The following is a 22,136-nucleotide window of genomic DNA, read 5'->3' on the forward strand; positions in this document are numbered from 1 at the left end:
GGTTACTAAGTCTATTAAATGTCTATTGCGTGAGAAAAATAGAGCCTTTAAAGAGGGTAACATACTAGCGTTGCATAAAATACAGAAAGAGTTAAAACAAGAAATTAGGGTGGACAAAATGAAGTATAGAGATAAATTAGAAACACAATTAAAAAGGAACAACCTGGGCTCGGCCTGGGATAGCATGAAGACTATGGTGGGGCTTAAGGAAAGGGGAAGGAGGAAGATAGAATTTAACAACATACCTGATCCAGAGCTGGCAGAGGATCTTAACAGGTTCTATGTCAGATTCAACACACACGACTTCAGTAACAGGCATTCTGAACTTAAGCAGAGCCTTCTGACATCCCAGCCATTCACCAGCTTTAATGAGCAGAGTGTTGTTAAATGTTTTAAATATTGTAATTTGAAGAAAAGCCCAGGCCCAGATAATATCAGTGGACGTATGTTAAAAGTGTGTGCTGAACAGTTAGGCCCTATTTTTTTATATACCGGTATATATTTACTTTGTCACTGTCCCTACAGAGGGTGCCATCTCTATGGAAGCAGTCTGTTGTGGTTCCTGTGGCTAAGGTTAGCCGGCCTCAGACCCTAAATGATTTTAGGCCAGTGGCCCTTACATCTCTTGTAGTAAAATCCCTGGAGAGGCTGATTAAAGCTGAGCTCTTGGTCATGGTGGAACCTCTCCTGGACCCTTATCAGTTTGCTTATAGGGTCAAGAGGGGAGTGCAAGACGCTACAATTACTCTACTAAACTTTCTCTATAAACATCTTGAGACAAGTGGGAACCATGCAAGGCTGCTTTTTGTAGACTTTTCTTCAGCATTTAACACCATCCAACCCCACCTGTTAATTGAGAAATTACTGAACAACTTCAGTCTTGACCCAAGTTTGACTGGTTGGCTACTTGATTTCCTCACCCAGAGAGTCCAGAGAGTGAGGGTAAATAAAGCGTTGTCCAGTGGCCTAACATCATCCACAGGCTCACTGCAGGGTTGTGTCCTCTCCCTTTTGTTGTACATATTGTACACCAATGATTGTCGTAGCCAGCATGACAATAGGCATATTTTAAAATTTGCAGATGATTCTGTAATTGTTAGTCTCCTGAATTCCCTTGAGGATTAACATGGGCCGGTTATTGACAACTTTGTGTCCTGGTGTAATGATGCTTTTTTGCACCTGAATATTAGTAAAACTAAAGATATGTCTATAGACGTTAGACGTCATACCCCTGTTTTTAAGCACAGTGTCATAAATGGCCAAGCCGTTGAAGTTGTGTCATCTTACAAGTATCTAGGTACCTTGATTGATGACCGACTTAAGTTTGATCTGAATACCACTGCCCTGTGCAAGAAAGGGCAGCAGAGACTTTCTGCACTTCGAAAGCTAGCTAAGTTTCAGGTTGACAAAACACTGATGACGCTGTTTTATAAAGCTTTTATCGAGTCAATTCTTACATTCCCCATTATCTGTTGGTACGGAAATGTTACCATCAGAGAGAAAAATGCACTTTTAAAAATTGTGAATGTAGCTAGTAAGATAGTGGGTGTGAAGTTTGATAGTCTATCTGAGTATTTTAATAAGCAGGTGTTTAACAAAGCCATTCAAATATATGAAGACCCAGGCCATCCATTGTATAATGAATACATTTTTTTGCCATCTGGCTTACGCCTTAAAACTCCAATGGCCTTCAAGCAGAGGTATAGAAATTCTTTTATTCCCTTGTCTATTCAAATACTGAATACACAAACCAGGAAAAGATAGCTTTTTCCATTGTAGCCTTTGTCCTCACCTGTATTCTGTATGTTTTTATATATCCTCATTTATTTATTGAATATTTTATTTTTTACTGATTTTATTTTTATAGTGTTATGTGGTGGTGGTGGTGGTGTGTGTGTGATGTGTGTGACCCTGTTTGCAACCAAATTGCCCATTTGGGACAAAGAAATAAATTGAACTGAACTGGCATTTAGCAGACACTCTTATCCAGAGCAATGTGCAACATACCCAGAGCAGCTTGGGGAGCAGTTGGGGGTTCAGTGCCTTGCTCAAGGGCACTTCAGCCATTCCTGCTCGTCCAGGGAATCGAACCTGTAAACTTTTGGCCCCAAAGCTGCTTCTCTAACCATTAGACCATGGCTTCCCCATAACTCTACTGTGTATATATAAGACTCAAATGTGTGTAACAAATCATACATTTCCTGATACAGTAAAGAACCCAAGGCCATGTTTCTTTCAAACCCTGTTCAGCCTCAACACTTTTGTGCAGTAAGTAAATGTTCTCTGGAAAGAGTGTACTAGTGAGGACTGTGTGTAAAACAAACATCATTACTGACAGATCATCTGATTAAGAACAGGTATGCTATCATATAAAGCCCTCATCTGCATCTCATCTTCAGTGAATCCTTAAACTAGCTCATGAAATTATTCCATGTTATTCGTCTGTCTTGTGGTGTTCTGTGACCTGGTCTGGAATTAACTGAATCTCTGTTCTCTGACAGTCCAGACTGTGATAATTCACTGGACCCTGTTATTTCCATTCCTGACCGAGTGTCATAATTACATCCGGATCCTTCATAAAATGCCAGACGGCAGGATGTATGTGTGTGGTACCAATGCTTTCAATCCAACCTGTGATTTAATGGTGAGTAATATCTCATGTTATTTCACTGCAAAAGGTCATTATCATGTTATTGTAGACATTAGTAAAGTTTCAGTCTTTTTGAATACTTTGTTGCATTGTAGCACACCATGTAGATGCTTCATGTAGCCTGTGCTGTGTTCTGTCTTCCAGTCTTATACAGACGGCAACCTGACTCTGGAAAATAAACAACATGATGGGAAGGGGAAAGTGTCCATTTGATCCTTTCCAGAGATACGCCTCTGAACTTGTTGGTAGGTGCTTCATCTCTCTTAATGCGTAACTGCTCCATGACGTAACAAATTAAAGAACACAATGTTCAGTTATGGAGTTATTTAAAGTGCAACGTCACTCCAGCTCTGAACCTAACCAAGTGCATAATTTTGAAAAATGGCTTTTCAAAAAGTGTGTGGGGTAGGGGAGGGGGGTAGGAGAAAAGGGAGGTGGGGAGGGGGGGCTGAAAGGAGGAAGGTGGGGAGCATCTGAAGAGGGGAGTGTAAACTCTTCTGAATGATGAGTCTCGATCAGCATATATTTGAAAATTAGGGCGGTTTCACAGACTTCCACTCAAGGGCAGGGACTGGGGCGGTGGGCTGCCCACTTCTAATTAGAAGCTGTTAGGGTTGGGGTTTTTTATTTAAAAAAAAAAATAATGACGTAGAGAAGTACCAAAAGGTTGACTCTACATCAGCATCAACCTTGCAAGGTTAAGGATTATTTTAATCAATAGAATGGTATTTTGAGCCATTTTCAACCCATAAAATAAAAATGGTAATTTTGTCAGTATTAACAACAGCGTTGATGTGCTTCATCACTAGGGTGACCAGATTTCCCTAGTCTGAAACCGGGACACTTTTGCACGCTACCATGCTCGTGCACGCACACCTTTTTTTTTACGTAAACATGGCACTCAGAGAGGTGCTCTTATCATTTTGTTGAAGCTCACATTTATCAACATCTCACATGAAATAAAACAAACAGGCATTTTGTTATCTAGTAGCATAGTGGTATACAGATCAGTTAAATTATGGTCAGACAACAGATTTTGTAATGGCTGAGAATAGGCCAGGCTATGTCCATAGGCCAAATTTAAACTGATTTATTTCACCTGTTTGTGAGAACACCAAGAAGAATGCATATGCACATGTAGGCTATATCTCTAAAATTGTATGCACTATAGCATGAACTTAAAAAGTAGATATGTGACCTCAACATAGCCTCGGTCAGAATCAACCTTACTAACCATCCATCTCATCTCATCTCATCTCATTATCTATATTACTGCTGCTGGCTGCTAGACAAAGAACATTCGCGCCAGTTAATGTTTATTTTATTGTTGCATGGCAACACGTTCTGTGTTGTGGCTAAATAAACACCCATGCCACAGGGCCGGGGGGCAGTAACCAGGAAAGTTTGCGATTCCTGTCAATTCATCAAAATAGTAAATGCAGACATTTCTCCGCTAATGATTCCCACGTTGCTCAGTCGCAAACGTCGCGAGTGGCGAAAACCGGGACATATCCGTGTCCCGACAGGCTTTTGTCGGAACTCGGGACACACAACCCCAAATCGGGACTGTCCCAGTAAAACCGGGACGTCTGGTCACCCTATTCATCACAGTACCATCACCTCATTTAGTTTACAGCTCAAAAACATGTTTAGTATCTCTTTATTGTGTTTAGTTCGTTACTCTTTAAAATTCCTTTTGCAGTTTAGTAGTAAAGCATTATATTCATTATGAATGCCCAGCCAATTTAATACAGATGCAGCTCATCGTAGCTAAAATTATATTTTTGATGGTTTTCTAGGAAAGTAGCTGAATGGTATCATCCGAATGTTATAACAATATTACAATTTTGCTTGGCATTTAGATGGAGAGCTGTACTCTGCTACATCTATTAATTTCCTGGGCTCAGACATGGCTGTGATGCGAAGCTTAAATTACACTCTGTGATTGGTAGAAGAGAGCAACTGGACTTGCTTGAAAAGTCTTGAAGACGTTTCGCCTCTCGTCCGAAAGGCATCCTCAGTTCTGTCTGTCTAATAGGGAGTATCAAGTATTTATCCTCTCATGATCATCATAGAATCCGAATCAGAATGCTGATGGCTGCATTGTAGGTGGCTGATAGATGTCATAGACATCAGCATTCTGATGCCGTTCAACATCTTAGGGCAGCTAAACATAATTGGAGGACAGCACTGACTGCCCTATTTCATACATAGTCATGGGAAAAAGAAAGTACACCCTTCTTCAAATCTATATGTTTTTATTCATTGGGGCCTAAATAACAATTATGTGGTCCTTACCAATTTCTAGAAACAAAACAAATAACCTCAGGTGATGACAAAAATAAACTCAAAAAAGCCCCCCACAATTTAAAAATAAACAGATTTCAATATGTAGTCATTTTTCCCATAAAGTAAGCCAACATTCATAAACCAGGTGGGAAAATTCCTTCCTACTTCCACAATTATTAAAAGAGTAAGTAAGCCAGGTCTTACTATACGTAGAAATGCATAAGGTTTGTTAATCATCAAGAAGTGTAACTACCTCTATAAATGCAGAAATTTTGGCAGTTTGGTGTTTTGGAGCACTCAGATGTGTCTCTACATCATTCAAAAAAAGAAAGGACATGACCTCAGAGAAACAAATGTTTCTGCTTATCAATCTGGGAAAGGATATAAGGCCATCTCCAAACAATTTGATATTCACCATTCCAAAGTAAGTTTCAGAATGCAGGCACTTACAGATGCAGGGGAACGCAGATGCAGCGGAAACTGCAGCTGTAGCCAAATCATGAGGCAGAAATCGTGGTCACTAAGCAGGCGTAGGTCAATGGATCGGTAAACAGGGCAATGCAGGAGAGATGAGGAAACGAGGTTGGAAGGTAACAAAACAGTGGCCTTTATCAGGAAGTCTCATCTCATTCTCATCTCATTATCTCTGGCCGCTTTATCCTGTTCTACAGGGTCGCAGGCAAGCTGGAGCCTATCCCAGCTGACTACGGGCGAAAGGTGGGGTACACCCTGGACAAGTCGCCAGGTCATCACAGGGCTGACACATAGACACAGACAACCATTCACACTCACATTCACACCTACGGTCAATTTAGAGTCACCAGTTAACCTAACCTGCATGTCTTTGGACTGTGGGGGAAACCGGAGCACCCAGAGGAAACCCACGCAGACACGGGGAGAACATGCAAACTCCGCACAGAAAGGCCCTTGCCGGCCACAGGGCTCGAACCCGGACCTTCTTGCTGTGAGGCGACAGCACTAACCACTACACCACCGTGCCGCCCTATCAGGAAGTCAGTCAGGAAAATAAACAACATTGTATAGTCAGGTACAGGACACAGAACGATACCTCATGAGCTGTGTTTGTTAATGCTGAGCTTAAGTAGGGTTGCTGATTGCGGGATAATTGACTACAGGTGAAGTGATTAGAATTCCAGTTACTGTGCTGTGGCTCTTGGGAAGTGTAGGCTGCTCCAAACTCGGGTTTACAATGCTGTTACTGACAGACACCCTCCGAGGAGCTCGCTCTGGGAGCAACTTCCTTCCTTAGTTGACCTCTCTTTCTCGGTGCAGGTTTTTCAGGGTGCTGGTTGTGGAATTCTTGAGTGATTCTTGAATTGTTCCCATCTGTGGTGGGAATTGAGGATCTCCTTGACTTGGTAGATCAGTTTGCCTTCGATGTCTGGGGAGGGTTTTTTTTTGGGTGGGTGTGTCTGAGGCTAGGGGACCTTGGATGGCAGGTTTGAGGCATGAGACATGAAATATGGGTGCCATCTTGCTGTGAGGAGAAAGCTTGAGCCTGTATGAGACCCCGTTAATTCTCCGTGTTATCTTGAACGGACCAATGAACTTGGCTTGTTGCTTCTTACAGGAGTTGGGACTTCTGAAGTCCTTTGTGGAAACCCAGTCTATCACTCGGAGTATACTTGGGAGTGGCACTTCTGTGTTTGTCAGCATAGTGTTTGTATTTGACATTGACATTCTCCAGTCTTTGATGTACCTCCTCACATATCTTTTGGCTCCTCTGGAACCAGGAGTCAGTGGCTGGAATTTGCATAGGGGTGTCATCCCACAGAAAGAATGGAGGTTGGTATCGAAGTACGCACTGGAACAGGGTTAGCTGAGTATCTGAATGTTTAAGAGAGTTTTGTGCATACTCAGCGCAGGGAAGGAATTTCCACAATCCTTCTGGTTTCTCATGCAGTATATATGGAGGAAGCAGCCCATTTCTTGATTAGCTTGTTTGGCTTGGCTGTTGTGACATCCAGATGTGAGACTAACCGATACTCCCAGCTTGTCCATGAATCATGATCATAACCTTGAGGTGAACTGGGGGCCCCGGTCACTGACTGTGTCCTCAGGGATACCATAGTAACAGAAGAGGTGAGTGAATAGCAGTTCAGCTGTTTCCAGTGCAGTGGGTAAACCTGATAGTGTGATGAGCCTGAGTGTCTTTGAGAACCTATCAATGATGACCAGGATGATGGTGTTGCCTTGTGAGTGGGGTAAGTCAGTAATGAAGTCAAGGGCAATGTGTGACCAGGACCACTGGGGTATCGGGAGAGGACGTAGCTTGCCAGCGGGAGGAGCTCTGGGAACTTTGGCTTGGGCACAGACAGAGTATGAGGAGACGTAATGATTAATGTCAGAAATCATGTTTACCCACCAGTACTTGTTTTGTAGGAGTTGGTAGGTGCGATGGCTGCTGGGGTGTCCAGTGGCAGGAAATGAGTGCGCCCAGGTGATGAGTTTGCCTCGATGTCTGGGTGGAACATGTAACAGTCCAAGTGGGCAATTTTCAGAAGGGTTTGTGGATTGTGCCAGTCTGATCTCTCTGTCTACGTAACCGGTTATAGTTTGTAGGAAGCATTCAGGGGGCAGGATGGTAGTAGGTTCTGATGAGTGTAGTGAGGATGAGTGGATTTGGGATAGAGCATCAGCCTTGGTATTTCGGGAATTGGGACAATAGGAGATGGTAAACTGGAATTGTGTGAAGAACAGGGCCCACCTGACCTGATGGGGGTTCAGACATTTTGCTGTTTTTCAAGTACTCAAGGTTCGTATGATCTGTCTGGATCATGAAAGGGTGTGCTACACCCTACAACCAGTGCCTCCACTCTTCGATAGCTAATTTAACTATCAGGAGCTCTCGGTTACCGATGTCATAGTTTCTCTTGGCGGGGGTGAGCTTCTTTGAGTAGAATGCTATAGGGTGCAGTTTGGGTCGCTCACCAAGGCACTGTGACAATACCCCTCCTACTCCTGTTTCAGACATGTCCACCTCCACGATGAAGGGTTTGAATGGGTCTGGGTGCTGCAGTATGGGAGCTGTGGTGAACATGGGTTTTAACTGGTTGAAAGATTGATCGGTAGAAGGATTCCAGTGGAGGCATCAAGATCCTTTTTTCAGGAGAGCGGTGAGAGGAACTGCAATGGTACTGAAACCGTGGATGAATTGGCGGTAGAAATTGGTCAACCCCAGAAAGCGTTGCAATTCCTTAAATGACACAGGAGTGATCCATGATGTCATGGCAGTGACCTTGGCTTGATACATGCTCACCCCCTCCAAACTGATAATGTAGCCCAGGAATGAGATCTGGCAGATGTGAAACTCACACTTCTCTGCTTTAACATACAGGTGGTGCTGGAGCAGGCGAGAAAGCACTGACCTGACATGCTCACGGTGGGTGTTGTCATCTGGGGAGTAAATCAGGATGTCGTCAATGTAGGCGATAACAAACCTCCTGAACATGTCCCTGAGCACGTCATTGATATGGCATTGGAAGACACTGGGAGCACAAGAAGGGCCATAAGGCATGGCGAGGTATTCGAAATGGCCCACAGTGGTGCTACATCAGGGGTGTCCAAACTGATCCATAAAGGGCCATGTGGCTGCAGGTTTTCATTCCAGCCATGCAGCAGCACACCTGACTTGGCTCATTCAATCAAATGAACTGTCTTCACACAGTCAAATACTTGCAGCCACACCCACCCTTGATTAAAGGGTGGGTGTGTCAGTTGATTGAATAAGCCAAATCAGGTGTGCTGCTGCATGGCTGGAATGAAAACCTGCAGCCACACGGCCCTTTATGGATCAGTTTGGACACCCCTGTGCTACATACTGCAACGTACTCCTCCATGGCTGTTTGTTCAGTCAGGGACAATAGGTAAATACGATTTCGAGGAGGAGGAGTACCTGGGAGGAGGTCAATAGTGCAGTCATAGGGACAGTGAAAAGGCAGACCACAGGCCCTCCCTTTGCTGAAGACCTCCTTGAGGTCGATGTAGCAAGCTGGGCTGTTGTTGAGGGAATCAGGCTGAGGGCTCTCCAGAGAAGTAGAAGAGAGAGAGAGTTGGGGCAGTTTCATGTAGTTCTGAAGACAGGAAGGAGACCACTGTAGAATATCATGTTGTTGCCAAGAAATCAGAGGATCATGCAGCTGAAGCCATGGATAACTCAATATTGGGTCATGATGTGAAGTAGCAGTGAGGAGAAGAGAGATGCATTCTGTGTGAATTGCTCCTACTTGAATCTCGATGGGCGTTGTGCATGAGACCAATCCTTCTCCTATGGGTCCCCTGTTGATGGCTTTGAGCTTGATAGGTCTCAGAAGTGCGTGGGTGATCAGATGGCATTTTTTAACTATCGCGCTATTTATGAAGTTTCCCTCCACCCCTGAGTCTATGAAACCAGAGAGCACATGGGTCGCGTCTGGTAGCTTTAATAATACTGCCACTTGGAATGACAGTTCTGACACGACTCATAACTCACCAGGTTAGTAGAGTCGGTAGTCCTGCTTGGCTGGTGGTCTCATGGGGGTTGAGTAAGGCATTGGGAGATCAGGTGGCTGGCTTCTTCACAGTAAAAGCAAAGGCCCTCTCGCTGCCTTCTCTCTCTTTCAGACCACTGAAGTCAAGTGCAGAAGACGTCCATCGGGGTCACTGAGCTAGTGTTAGGAGAAGGAGTAGGAATTGATTTGAGTGAGGATAGTTTGCAGAGGAGATGAACGTATGACCAGATCAATAAGCAAGTCAAGAGAAAGATGTTCATCATGGCTCGTTCCAGCCACTGCCGGCGGCTAATGTGCGGAAGTCCAGTGCATATTCAGCCACACTCATTTCTCCTTGACGGATAGTTAACAGGCTCTCTCCAACTTCGATCCCCTCTGGCTCATGGTCGAACACTCTCATGAAAAGTTCCAGAAAATGGTCATATGATGTGGTGTGTTCACCCCCCTGCTTCCATACCGTGCTTGCCCATTGGACAGCCTTACCAGTGAGAAGACTGATAAAGTGGGAGATCTTGTGCTCATCAGTTGCTTCTGGGAGAGAAGCAAAGTACAAGGAATACTGAAAAAGAAATTATTTATAATGGGAGGCTTCCCTGGAAAATTTTTCCAGCAGAGGAATACTTTGGGAAGCACCGGAAGGAGAGGAGGGGCATGTGAGGATGGCCTGTGACACCACAGCAGTGAGTTGTCATCCTGGTGTTGAGATCGCTTATCATCTGCTGGTGCTCTCCTAACAGTCGTCCCTGTGCATGGATTGCAGTCTGCTTAGCCTCCTCTGCTGCATACATGATGGCAAAGTATCCTGTCAGAACGTATGGGGTGCCATGTGTCACAGGGCCCATTTCGTGGACGAAATGCATTTCGTCCATCACAGAATGCATTTCGTCATCACGAAATGCATTTCGTCAGACAAAATGCATTTCGTCCATCACGGAATGCATTTCGTCTGACGAAATGCATTTTGTCCATCACGGAATGCATTTCGTCCATCACGGAATGCATTTCGTCCATCACGGAATGCATTTCATCCATCACGGAATGCATTTCGTCCATCACGGAATGCATTTCGTCCATCACGGAATGCATTTCGTCCATCACGGAATGCATTGTGTTTGGAGGAGAAAGAATGCTGAGTTGCATCCAAAGAACACCATACCTAATGTGAAGGATGGGGGAGGAAACATCATGCTTTGGGGCTGTTTTTCTGCAAAGGGACCAGGACGACTGATCCGTGTAAAGTAAAGAATGAATGGGGGCATGTATCAAGAGATTTTGAGTAAAAACCTCCTTACATCAGCAAGGGCATTGAATATGAAATGTGGATGGGACTTTTAATATGACAATGATTCCAAACACACCGCCCGGGCAATGCTGTAGTGGCTTCGTAAGAAGCATTTGAAGGTCCTGCAGTGGCCTAGCCAGTCTTCAGATCTCAACACCATCGAAAATCTTTGGAGGAAGTTGAAGATCCATGTTGCCCAGCAACAGCCCCAAAACATCACTGCTCTTGAGGAGATCTGCATGGAGGAATGGGCCAAAATACCAGCAAAAGTGTGTGAAAACCTTGTGAAGACTTACAGAAAATGTTTGACCGCTGTCATTATCAACAATGGGTATATAACAAAGTATTAAGATAAACTTTTGTTTTTGACAAAATACTTATTGACCACCATAGTTTGCAAATAAATTCTTTAAAAATCAGACAGTGTGATTTTCTGATTTTTTTCCCCTAGTTTGTCTTTCATGGTATACCTGTGATAAAAATTACAGGCCTCTCTGTTCTTTTTAAGTGGGAGAACTTGCACAGTTAGTGGTTGACTAAATACTTCCTGACCCATATATAAAGGATAGGAGCGTATACAATCTGCATGTTAATTTGTATAGCTTAAGTACACTTTTAAAACACTTGAAAGCACATGTTTTGAGACAGTAGACCACAGTCTGGCTTACCTTTGACCTGATGACGGTGTTGTTTGTGGGTTTAATGACCTGCATCTCCTGAACAAATCCATATTGGTCCCTGGCCTCCTTCTTCAGCGTGTCCCGGTAAATCCCACATCCTTTCCTTGATTTTAACATAACTTGTCTTTATTTATTTCTTTCTCAAACTCTGATTCTTGTCCTCTGCTCCTGTGTCTTTTACTATGCTCAATGAATGGTTTGTTTACATTCGGTGCACTGGCCACGTGGCGGCCATATCCCAGAATGCAACGCGTGTGCCCGAGCCACATAAACGGGGATGGGGTAGGCCCATAGACATGTATAAACCTTGTACAACACTACCACCTTGTGTAGCCTAATGGTCACGCAAAATGTGCAAACAGGTCATAAAAGATAATTTTGTGGACGAAATGCATTTCGTGATGGACGAAATGCATTTCATGGGACGAAATGCATTACGTGATGTACGAAAGGCATTCTGTGATTGACGAAATTCATTTTGTGATCTACCATACTGCATTCTGTGGACGAAATGCATTTCGTGATGGACGAAATGCATTTCGTGATGGACGAAATGCATTTCATGATGGACGAATAGATAGGGATAGATTAGGGATAAAATTAGCTCATGTTTTAAGTCGTTCAAATTCTGTAAAGCTGCTTTGCAACAATGTTTATTGTTAAAAGCGCTGTACAAATAAACTTGATTTGAAATTTGGAAAAATGGCACAATCAAAGGTCTTGTGTGGACGGAATGCATTTTGTGATGGACAAAAGGCATTCTGTGATTGACGAAATTCATTTCGTGATCTACCATACTGCATTCTGTGGACGAAATGCATTTCGTGATGGACGAAATGCATTTCATGGGACGAAATGCATTACGTGATGTACGAAAGGCATTCTGTGATTGACGAAATTCATTTCGTGATCTACCATACTGCATTCTGTGGACGAAATGCATTTCGTGATGGACGAAATGCATTTCGTGATGGACGAAATGCCTTTCGTGATGGACGAAATGCATTTCGTGATGGACGAAATGCATTTCGTGATGGACGAAATGCATTCCGTGGGACGAAATGCATTTCGTGATGAACGAAATGCATTTCATCCAACGAAATGCATTTTGTGATGACGAAATGCGTTCTGTGATGGACGAAATGCATTTTGTGGGACGAAATGCATTCTGTGATGGAGGAAATGCATTTCGTGATGGACAAAATGCATTCCGTGATGGACGAAATGCATTCCGTGGGATGAAATGCATTTCGTGATGGACGAAATGCATTTTGTCTGATGAAATGCATTTCGTGATGACGAAATGCATTCTGTGATGGACGAAATGCATTCCGTGATGGACGAAATGCATTTCGTGGGACGAAATGCATTTCGTGGGATGAAATGCATTCCGTGATGGACGAAATGCATTTCGTGGGACAAAATGCATTTCGTGGGACGAAATGCATTCCGTGATGGACGAAATGCATTCCGTGATGGACGAAATGCATTCCGTGATGGACGAAATGCATTCCGTGGGACGAAATGCATTCCGTGGGACGAAATGCATTCCGTGATGGACGAAATGCATTTCGTGGGACGAAATGCATTACGTGATGGACGAAATGCATTTCGTGGGACGAAATGCATTACGTGATGGAGGAAATGCATTTCGTGGGACGAAATGCATTACGTGATGGACGAAATGCATTACGTGATGGACAAAATGCATTTCGTGGGACGAAATGCATTCCGTGATGGACAAAATGCATTCCGTGATGGACGAAATGCATTCCGTGATGGACGAAATGCATTACGTGGTGGACGAAATGCATTACGTGATGGACGAAATGCATTCTGTGATGGACGAAATGCATTTCGTGGGACGAAATGCATTCCGTGATGGACAAAATGCATTCCGTGATGGACGAAATGCATTCCGTGATGGACGAAATGCATTCCGTGATGGATGAAATGCATTTCGTGATGACGAAATGCATTTCGTGGGACGAAATGCATTTCGTGGGACGAAATGCATTCCGTGATGGACGAAATGCATTCCGTGATGGACGAAATGCATTCCGTGATGGACGAAATGCATTCCGTGATGGACGAAATGCATTCCGTGATGGATGAAATGCATTTCGTGATGACGAAATGCATTTCGTGATGACGAAATGCATTTCGTGGGACGAAATGCATTTCGTGATGACGAAATGCATTCTGTGATGGACGAAATGCATTTTGTGGGACGAAATGCATTTCGTGGGACGAAATGCATTTCGTGATGATGAAATGCATTCTGTGATGGATGAAATGCATTTCGTCTGACGAAATGCATTTTGTGATGACGAAATGCATTCTGTGATGGACGAAATGCATTTCGTCCACGAAATGGGCCTTGTGACACATGGCACCCCATAAGAACGCAGGCATTTACGGATGCAGGGGAGAGTGGGTGCGGTGCAAACTGCAGCTGTAGCCAAATTGTAAGGCAGAAATCGTGGTCAGGAAACAGGCATAGGTCAATGGATCGGTAAACAGGGCAATGCAGGAGAATGAGGAAACGAGGTCGGAAGGTAACAAAACAGTGGTCTTTATCAGGAAGTCAGTCAAGAAAACAAATGGCTCAGTATACTCAGGTACAGGACACAGAACAATACTTTGCGAGGTGTGTTTGTGAATGATGAGCTTAAGTCGGGTTGGTGATTGTGAGGTAATTTAATGCAGGTTAAGTGATTTAGAATTCCAGTGACTGGGGGTGCTGTGGCTCTTCGTAAGTGTAGTCCGGAGTGGCCATGTTTGAAGGCTGCTTTGAACTCGGGTTTTTAACGCTGCTACTGACAGTAAGAAGGATTGTTTACATAATGAGAGCCTTCAGTCTTTTGAGGGAGTGGACATCATCCCATCAATTTCAGACCGATTAATGCTCAAAGATATTAAAAAAAAAATCCAAGAGCGACATCATATGACCTACCGTACAGGTCTCTGTAAGCACATTAAATGTTCATGACAGCACAATCAGAAAGACTGAACAAGTACAGTATGGCTTTCATAGAAGGGTAACTCGGAAAAGGTCACTTCTCTCCAAAAAGAATGTGGTAACATTACTCAGTTTTGCAGAATTGCATTTAAAAAACTTTCTAGAACAATATACTTTGGACTGATGAGCCCAAAGTGGAGCTCTTTGATAATCATGCATAGCACCATGTTCTTTGAAAATCAAGCACAGCATATCGCCACAAAAAGCTCCTACTGTACCTACTGTCAAGCATGGTAGTAGAGGCTGATATTATACCAGAATATTCTTGAGACAAATGTAAAGCCATCTGTCCAGCAGGTAAAGCTGGGCCAAAAATTTACTAAAAATCCCAAGGACACCAGTAAATCAACATCTGAATGGCTAAAGAAGAAAACATCAAGGTTTTGGGATGGCGAAGTCAAAGTCCATTGACAACCCCATTGAGATGCTGTGGTGGGATCTTAAGATAGCCATGCAGAAACAAACGCCCTCAAACATCAACGAACTGAAACAATGTTGTCAACAATAGTGGGGCAAAACAATTCTCCAAAACAATGTGAGAGACTGATAAATTCCTGCAGAAAACATGTACTTTAAATTATTATTGCTAAAGGCAATAATACGTGTTATAAGATGTTGTACAGGAACAGTTGTATGTGTTACTAAATTATAGGGTGTACTTTATTTTTCTGACCTGGTTTTTGAATGTTGGTTTACATTTTGGAAAAAATGACAACATATTGAAATCTGTTGTGTATTTTTTTTGTCACTTGAGGTTATTTGTTTGTTTATAGTGATTGGTGAGGACCTCACGATTGTTTGTTTTTTCAGCCCTGATCAATAAAAACATAGACTTGAAGGATTTGAAGGAGAGTGTACTTGTTTTTACCCAAAAGAGTTAACAGACACCCACAATTTGCTTTTGGATCACCATACACGTCACATATTGAGTCATTTATGTTTTGAAATCATAATCTCCTAATGATTGAATGAACATTTTACACTTTGCTCTACATAAGAGCACAATGTATGTTTATTTCAACCAACCAGACCACTTCCAACTTGTCTTCACTGAAAAAAGATATCTTAACAAGTGAAAATATCTTGAATATGTGAAAATGTATCTAATGTTTTGATTTTGAAATCATCATAAATCAAATATTATAAGATTCAGAGCCCTGCAATAACCTGGCAACTTGTCCAGGGTGTACCCCGCCTCTCGCCCATAGTCAGCTAGGATAGGCTCCAGCTTGCCTGCGACCCTGTAGAACAGGATAAGCGGCTACAGATGATGGATGGATGGATGGATGGATGGATGGATGGATGGATGGATGGATGGATGGATACAAGATTCACCCTGCTTTTGATACTTTCATGCATCAATGGAATATATTTTTCTTATTCCACTGCAGATATTTTTGCTTCTTTTGAGAAATAAATGCTTAAAATTTGAAACATTATCTGCCCATAGAAGAATATTTTTCCAATAAATATTTGGTTACATTTATAATGTGTAATACATTTTATAATGTGCATAAGACATTTTACATTTTATAGTGTATAATTTATAATGTTTATTGAGTATTTACTAAATAAGTATGACTATAGTCACTTGTTAAGATGTCTCTTTTTGCAGCATTGCAGCAATTATTCTCATTCCCTCTGATCTCTCCTTTCTAGGGGGATGGGGAGGACTGTGGCTACTGCATAAGAAGTGGACTTCATTTCTAAAGGCTCTTCTGGACTGTCCTGTCCCTCAAAGCAAATTGCCTTTAATTATACAGGATGTTTTCCTCTTCTGCCCAGGCCCCTGGAGAACCTGTATGTTCTATGGAGTCTTCACTCCTCAGACGTGAGTATAGTTCAGTTCAAACATGACAAAAGAGTAGGTTTGAATAACTGTAATGAAGACCCTGCAAAAAAAAATCACCATTATAAGACAATTATTGATATTATATGTAATCGCGATTGTGGTTTTATACCAGTCCAACAATGCACATAGCAATCAAACCCTAAAATGGAGAACTTAAACATTACCACTTGTATTAGATCAGCCTAAGGTCGAGGGATACCCAAGGTGACTAGGACACATGGATAAGCTAATAAGCTTTTATAATTTGCCAGTATTTCTAGGTGTTTTATGGTTTGCCATTAACTACAGAACTGCACAGTGTATTCCTAATTTGCAATGTGTTCTCTTTTAAACTGCAGTAGCCTTTTATTTCTGATTCATAAACTGCATTTGATTTATTAAATGTAATAGTAGATATGTAATAACCTATATGTGTACGACATACTCATTTTGGTCCCATACAACAATGGGCACCATACACATTCACACACTCATTCACATCTATGGGCAATTTAGTGCAGCCACTCCATGTACTGGCATGTTTTTGGGAGCTGGGAGGAAACTGGAGGAAACAGAAAAGGAAAGGAAATCTCCACACAAACTATAACCCGAGCACAGGATCAAACCACAGACCCTGTTCCTTGAGACAGCCATGCTGCACCACCTTGTTGTCTTTAGTATGTACTGGTGTACAGTGCTCAGCGTAAATGAGTACACCCCCTTTGAAAAGTAACATTTTAAACAATATCTCAATGAACACAAACAATTTCCAAAATGTTGAAAAGACAAAGTTTAATATAACATCTGTTTAACTTATAACATGAAAGTAAGGTTAATAATATAACTTAGATTACACATTCAGTTTTACTCAAATTAGGGTGGTGCAAAAAGGAGTACACCCCACAACAAAAACTACTACTAGTACTTTGTATGGCCGCCATGATTTTTAATGACAGCCCCAAGTCTTCTAGGCATGGAATGAACAAGTTGGAGACATTTTGCAACATCAATCTTTTTCCATTCTTCAACAATGACCTCTTTTAGTGACTGGATGCTGGATGGAGAGTGATGCTCAACTTGTCAGAATTCCCCGGAGTGTTCGATTGGGTTCAGATCAGGAGACATACTTGACCACTGAATCACTTTCACCCTGTTTTTCTTCAGAAATCCAACAGTGGCCTTAGATGTGTGTTTAGTCATGTTGGAAAAGTGCACGATGACCAAGGGCACAGAGTGATTGTAGCATCTTCTCTTTCAGTATAGAGCAATACGTCTATAAATTCATGATGCCATCAATGAAATGCAGCTCCCTGACACCAGCAGCACTCATGCAGCCCCACATAAGGACACTGCCACCACCATGTTTCACTGTAGGCACCATGCATTTTTCTTTGTATTCCTCACCTTGGCAACGCCATACAGTTTTGAAGCCATCAGTTCCAAAAACATTTATCTTGGTCTCATCACTCCAGAGTATAGAGTCCCAGTAGTCTTCATCTTTGTCAGCATGGGCCCTGGCAAACTCTAGGCGGGCTTTTTTTGTGCCTGGGCTTTAGGAGAGGCTTCTTTCGTGGACGGCATCCATGCATGCCATTCCTCTGCAGTGTACGCCATATTGTGTCACGGGAAATAGTCACCCCAGTTTGGCTTTCTATTTCTTTAGATAACTGCAGTGAACTTGCATGGCGATTTTCTTCAACCCTTCTCATCAGAAGACGCTCCTGTCGAGGTGTTAACTTCCGTGGACGACCTGGACGTCTTTGTGAGATGGTTGCAGTTCCATCTCTCTTAAATTTTTTGTACCACTTTTACTACAGTATTCTGACTGACAAGTAAAGCTTTGCTGATCATCTTGTCGCCTTCACCTTTGTGGTTTAAATAAATTATTTTCTTTGGGGAATTCTGAAGAGACAAGTTGAGCATCACTCTCCATCCAGCATCCAGTCACTAAAAGAGGTCATTGTTGAAGAATGGAAAAAGATTGATGTTGCAAAATGTCTCCAACTTGTTCATTCCATGCCTAGAAGACTTGGTGCTGTCATTAAAAATCATTGAGGCCATACAAAGTACTAGATGTAGTAGTTTTTGTTGTGGGGTATACTCCTTTTTGCACCACCCTAATTTGAGTAAAACTGAAAAACATATAATCTAAGTTTATATTATTAACCTTACTTTCACGTTATAAGTTAAACAGATGTTATATTAAACTTTGTCTTTTCAACATTTTGGAAATTGTTTGTGTTCATTGAGATACTGTTTAAAATGTTACTTTTCAAAGGGGGTGGACTCATTTATGCTGAGCACTGTATGTAATATAAATACTGATCCTCATAATATGCAGTATGTGAGACTTATTATTTGGTTTACAACACAGTCAAATGAAATTCTGTCAGTCAAATTCAATCATGGATACAATTGCCTTAGATTCTTCTTTATTTTTGTGTAAAGTGTTTTCCCTACACTGTTGTACTATAATATGAAATGTATTCACTTTTGGAGGTTACATGATGCAATGAGGTGAAGACAAAATTATTCAGGGGATTCAAAACCTGCCTTAATTTCAACTTAGACTATGATGTAAATTCAGAAATTGCTTAAATATTTATCTACTAAGATGTCACAGGCAGTTACAACCTAAAGAACTTGTGCAGAAAATAATCATAACTCTAGCAGAAACCCAACGCTTAATTAGAAGTAGCTTTTTTAAGTTCCATCCTAACACACTCATTTCATTGCTGTGATTTGATCGACAGGAGCACATCACAGTACTCTACAGTGTGTGCCTATGGGATACAAGACATCAGGGAAGTGTTCTCTGAAGGCGAATTCAAAATGCTGTACGATAACTATCCTGTTAGAAAATGGGTGACGTACAATGGAGAAGTGCCTGACCCCCGTCCTGGAGCTGTAAGTTCAGCACTTATCAACTAATTCTGCAACAGTCATTTTCACACAGGCCCGCCGACAGGGGGGGACAAACGGGTATGTTGTCCCAGGCCCAGGAATGGGGGGGGCCCAGAACTGGGCTCTCATGAAGTTGCGATTATTTTATTTCATTTCAAAATGTGTTGATTTGGGGGAGAAATGTGCTATATTTGCATTCAATAAATGATTTCTAGATCTTTTGCCTTTATTGTCTTTGAAAAAGGCGTCAAGAACCCCCTACCACCCCTAATGCAAAAATGGTTTGGTCTGACTCTTTGATTAAGGGGAAAAAAACGACATCGTTCGATCATAGCACTTCGACAATCAGCGTGCGTGCCATTTGCCAACATGCACAAGTCAGGAGCAGGGCCGGTTCTGGAGGGGTAGCAACGGATTTGCACCTGGGACTGGTGTGGAGAGGGGCCCAAAAAATAAGATAAAATAAAAAATAAAGAGTTCTCTCTGTTCCTAGTGCATTACTGAGTGTCTCTGAGCAAAGGAGAACCTGAACGTTGCAACCTCCCTATTGGCTGTTTATTGGTTGTTTGTAAAAATGTATCAATTGTTGCCCTTCCCACGGGAATCATCGCGGGCTTGAGAACCGGGACCTGACGAGTTAGTTCGTTGGTAGCAGAACAAAATGTCTGGACACAAATCGGGTTTTCAGAAAAGGAAAGAAAATAAACGCAGGGTCGAAAATACAAAAAAGGAGGCAGAAAATGCAAAACGAGTATATACTTCTTGGCTTAGCCAAGACACGATGCATACAGTTTTAAGGTAGGACAAATGGTTACTTTTTAAGGCAGCCCGCCGTGGCTGCAGGCTTTCAGTTGTGTCATTGAATGGTTACTTTTTAAGGCAGCCCGCCGTGGCTGCAGGCTTATTTATTATAGCCCATTTAGTTAAAATAGTTGATGTAAAATGTTTATAGTTATAGTTATGTGATGGTTGTCCTGATTTAGACTGGTGTGTGTGGTTTTTGTTTTTTTTTTTGGGGGGGGGGGGGGGGTGTTGCGCAATGTTGCACCCGGGTCCAGATTAGGGCAGATCCGGCCCTGGTACGCACGCACAGTATACTATGTTCGCCCCCAGCCCTGCCCGAAATCCCCCGTCCATCGCTGCTTCTTCAAGAGCACCCCAATCGCGTGAGTAGAGACTGGGATAAGAGAGGTGGGTGTGTGTGTGGGTTGGCCCGGGGGGGGGGGGCCCATTCAGAGCATTTTGTCCCGGGCCCAGCCAAAGCTGTCAGCAGCCCTGTTTTCACACGTTAGCTGTGATGAAGGAAAAAGGGTTTTCAAAGGGCCGATTCCCCTTTCCCAGAATCTTGTTTGTTGTTTTTATTTTGAATGCACATGACCCGTTTAAATAACCATACAAAAATGGAATGGATTGCCAAAAGAATAAAAATATAGATACTTTGATGAAATATCTTCAGTTTCATGTTCAAATTTAAGACCTATGGCCTAAGATGTTGCTGAATTGTTGCAGATTGTTTTTGGAAGATCATTAGCATGGAAAATGGCTACTTGCTACTCAGTGCAGAGGATTCTGGGAAGGGTGAGCCAGTCTCTTTAATTAGGTCAGAATATAATAAAGAGAATTATACCACAGCTGAACGCTCGCTTTTGATTCATCAGAAGGTGTTGATTAATTTTCTATAACAGTGTGGCTCGGACAATAGATCTACTGTAGTTGCAAGAGTTATATTAATGCTCCTGTTAACATTTCCTTATAAATACATGGGCTTGCATGGAGTATGACATTTGAATTGGTTTATTTTCTGTCCAAAAATACACTAATACAACTTGCATTTGTACTGCCTTTCTTCACACAGAAAGTGTTCCATATAAAAGTCTAGATACGCCAAAGTAACAAGCTGAATAATGCTAGCTGTTGCATTCTCTCTGTGTGCATTCTCTCTGTGTGTAGTGTATCAACAATAACGCAAGACAGAAAGGATTTTCCAAGTCTGCGGATTTGCCGTATAAAACCCTTCAGTTTGTCAGAGACAGCCCCCTGATGGATCAGACAGCTACATGATTGGTTCTTTGCACGTGTGGAGTACTGCAGCAATACTCGTGTATGCAGTTTTGTATCAATCAAAATGCCGAATGTTATCGAGACTCGCGACGAAGCTAAAGTGTGTGAGATAGATGCGGATCTGAAAAACAAGTTTCGATGGAAGCATGCAGAGTAAGAGAAAGGCCAAGGAGGAGTTAGACAGGGAGCAAAAGAAAGCAAGGCTGGAACGTGAAAAATCAAGAGGAGTTGGCTAAAAAGAGGGAGAGGACCAACAAGCTTTTAGCTCTTGCTAAAAAGCTCAAAATAAAGAAGAAATACATTTTCTGCACCATAAAACTGTAAATAGTTGTGTATATTGTAAATAGACAAACACTTTATAGAACCAAAGGAAAAATGTATTCATAAATCATATAAACAGTTTGGGACTTGTACATGTATGAGGTAAGAATCTACAGCTTCTATCAAATTTGCACATTTTATATAAATACTAGTGATAAACCATTATTTAATATAGCAGTGAATGTGTTACCTTAGTTTGGATTTAGAGCAGCAAATTTGAAGTATCATGTTGGTGCTCACCTGGAATGTATATATGCAAAATTTATCACAAAAGGCCTATGTCAATGTTTCCTTTACATAGGTGTAGTTGATCTTTATCAAATGAAAGTTTAAGTAATGTATGTACTTGAAAGAGAGTTCTACTTTTGTATAAGTGTCAATTTTGTAAGCAAACAGGGTATGGTATTTCAACAACATTTGTAAAATTTTGATGATAAAATAAATGGCTTTTAGGGTAAAAAATCTCTAAAATCCTATCTCTTGCCCGCGCACAGCCTTGTTCCCTCACTCCCCTCCTCGCAGACCCGTTGCAACAAGGTAGGCAGACTTGGCAATTGCCTAGGGCCCCAGCCCTCAAAGGGCCCC

At 42.1% G+C, this 22,136-nt stretch overlaps 1 long non-coding RNA gene across 1 annotated transcript; it reads left to right on the forward strand.

Annotated features, from left to right (window-relative positions):
- The first annotated feature begins 2,529 nt into the window (after positions 1 to 2,529).
- Positions 2,530 to 19,169, forward strand: LOC132871718 (uncharacterized). The gene is made up of 4 exons (XR_009651331.1): positions 2,530 to 2,644; positions 2,795 to 2,895; positions 16,094 to 16,265; positions 19,019 to 19,169. It is a non-coding gene; the product is annotated as an uncharacterized LOC132871718 (long non-coding RNA).
- Positions 19,170 to 22,136: the final 2,967 nt, after the last annotated feature.

Source organism: Neoarius graeffei, chromosome 23, assembly GCF_027579695.1.
Source record: "Neoarius graeffei isolate fNeoGra1 chromosome 23, fNeoGra1.pri, whole genome shotgun sequence".
Lineage (NCBI taxonomy): Eukaryota > Metazoa > Chordata > Actinopteri > Siluriformes > Ariidae > Neoarius > Neoarius graeffei.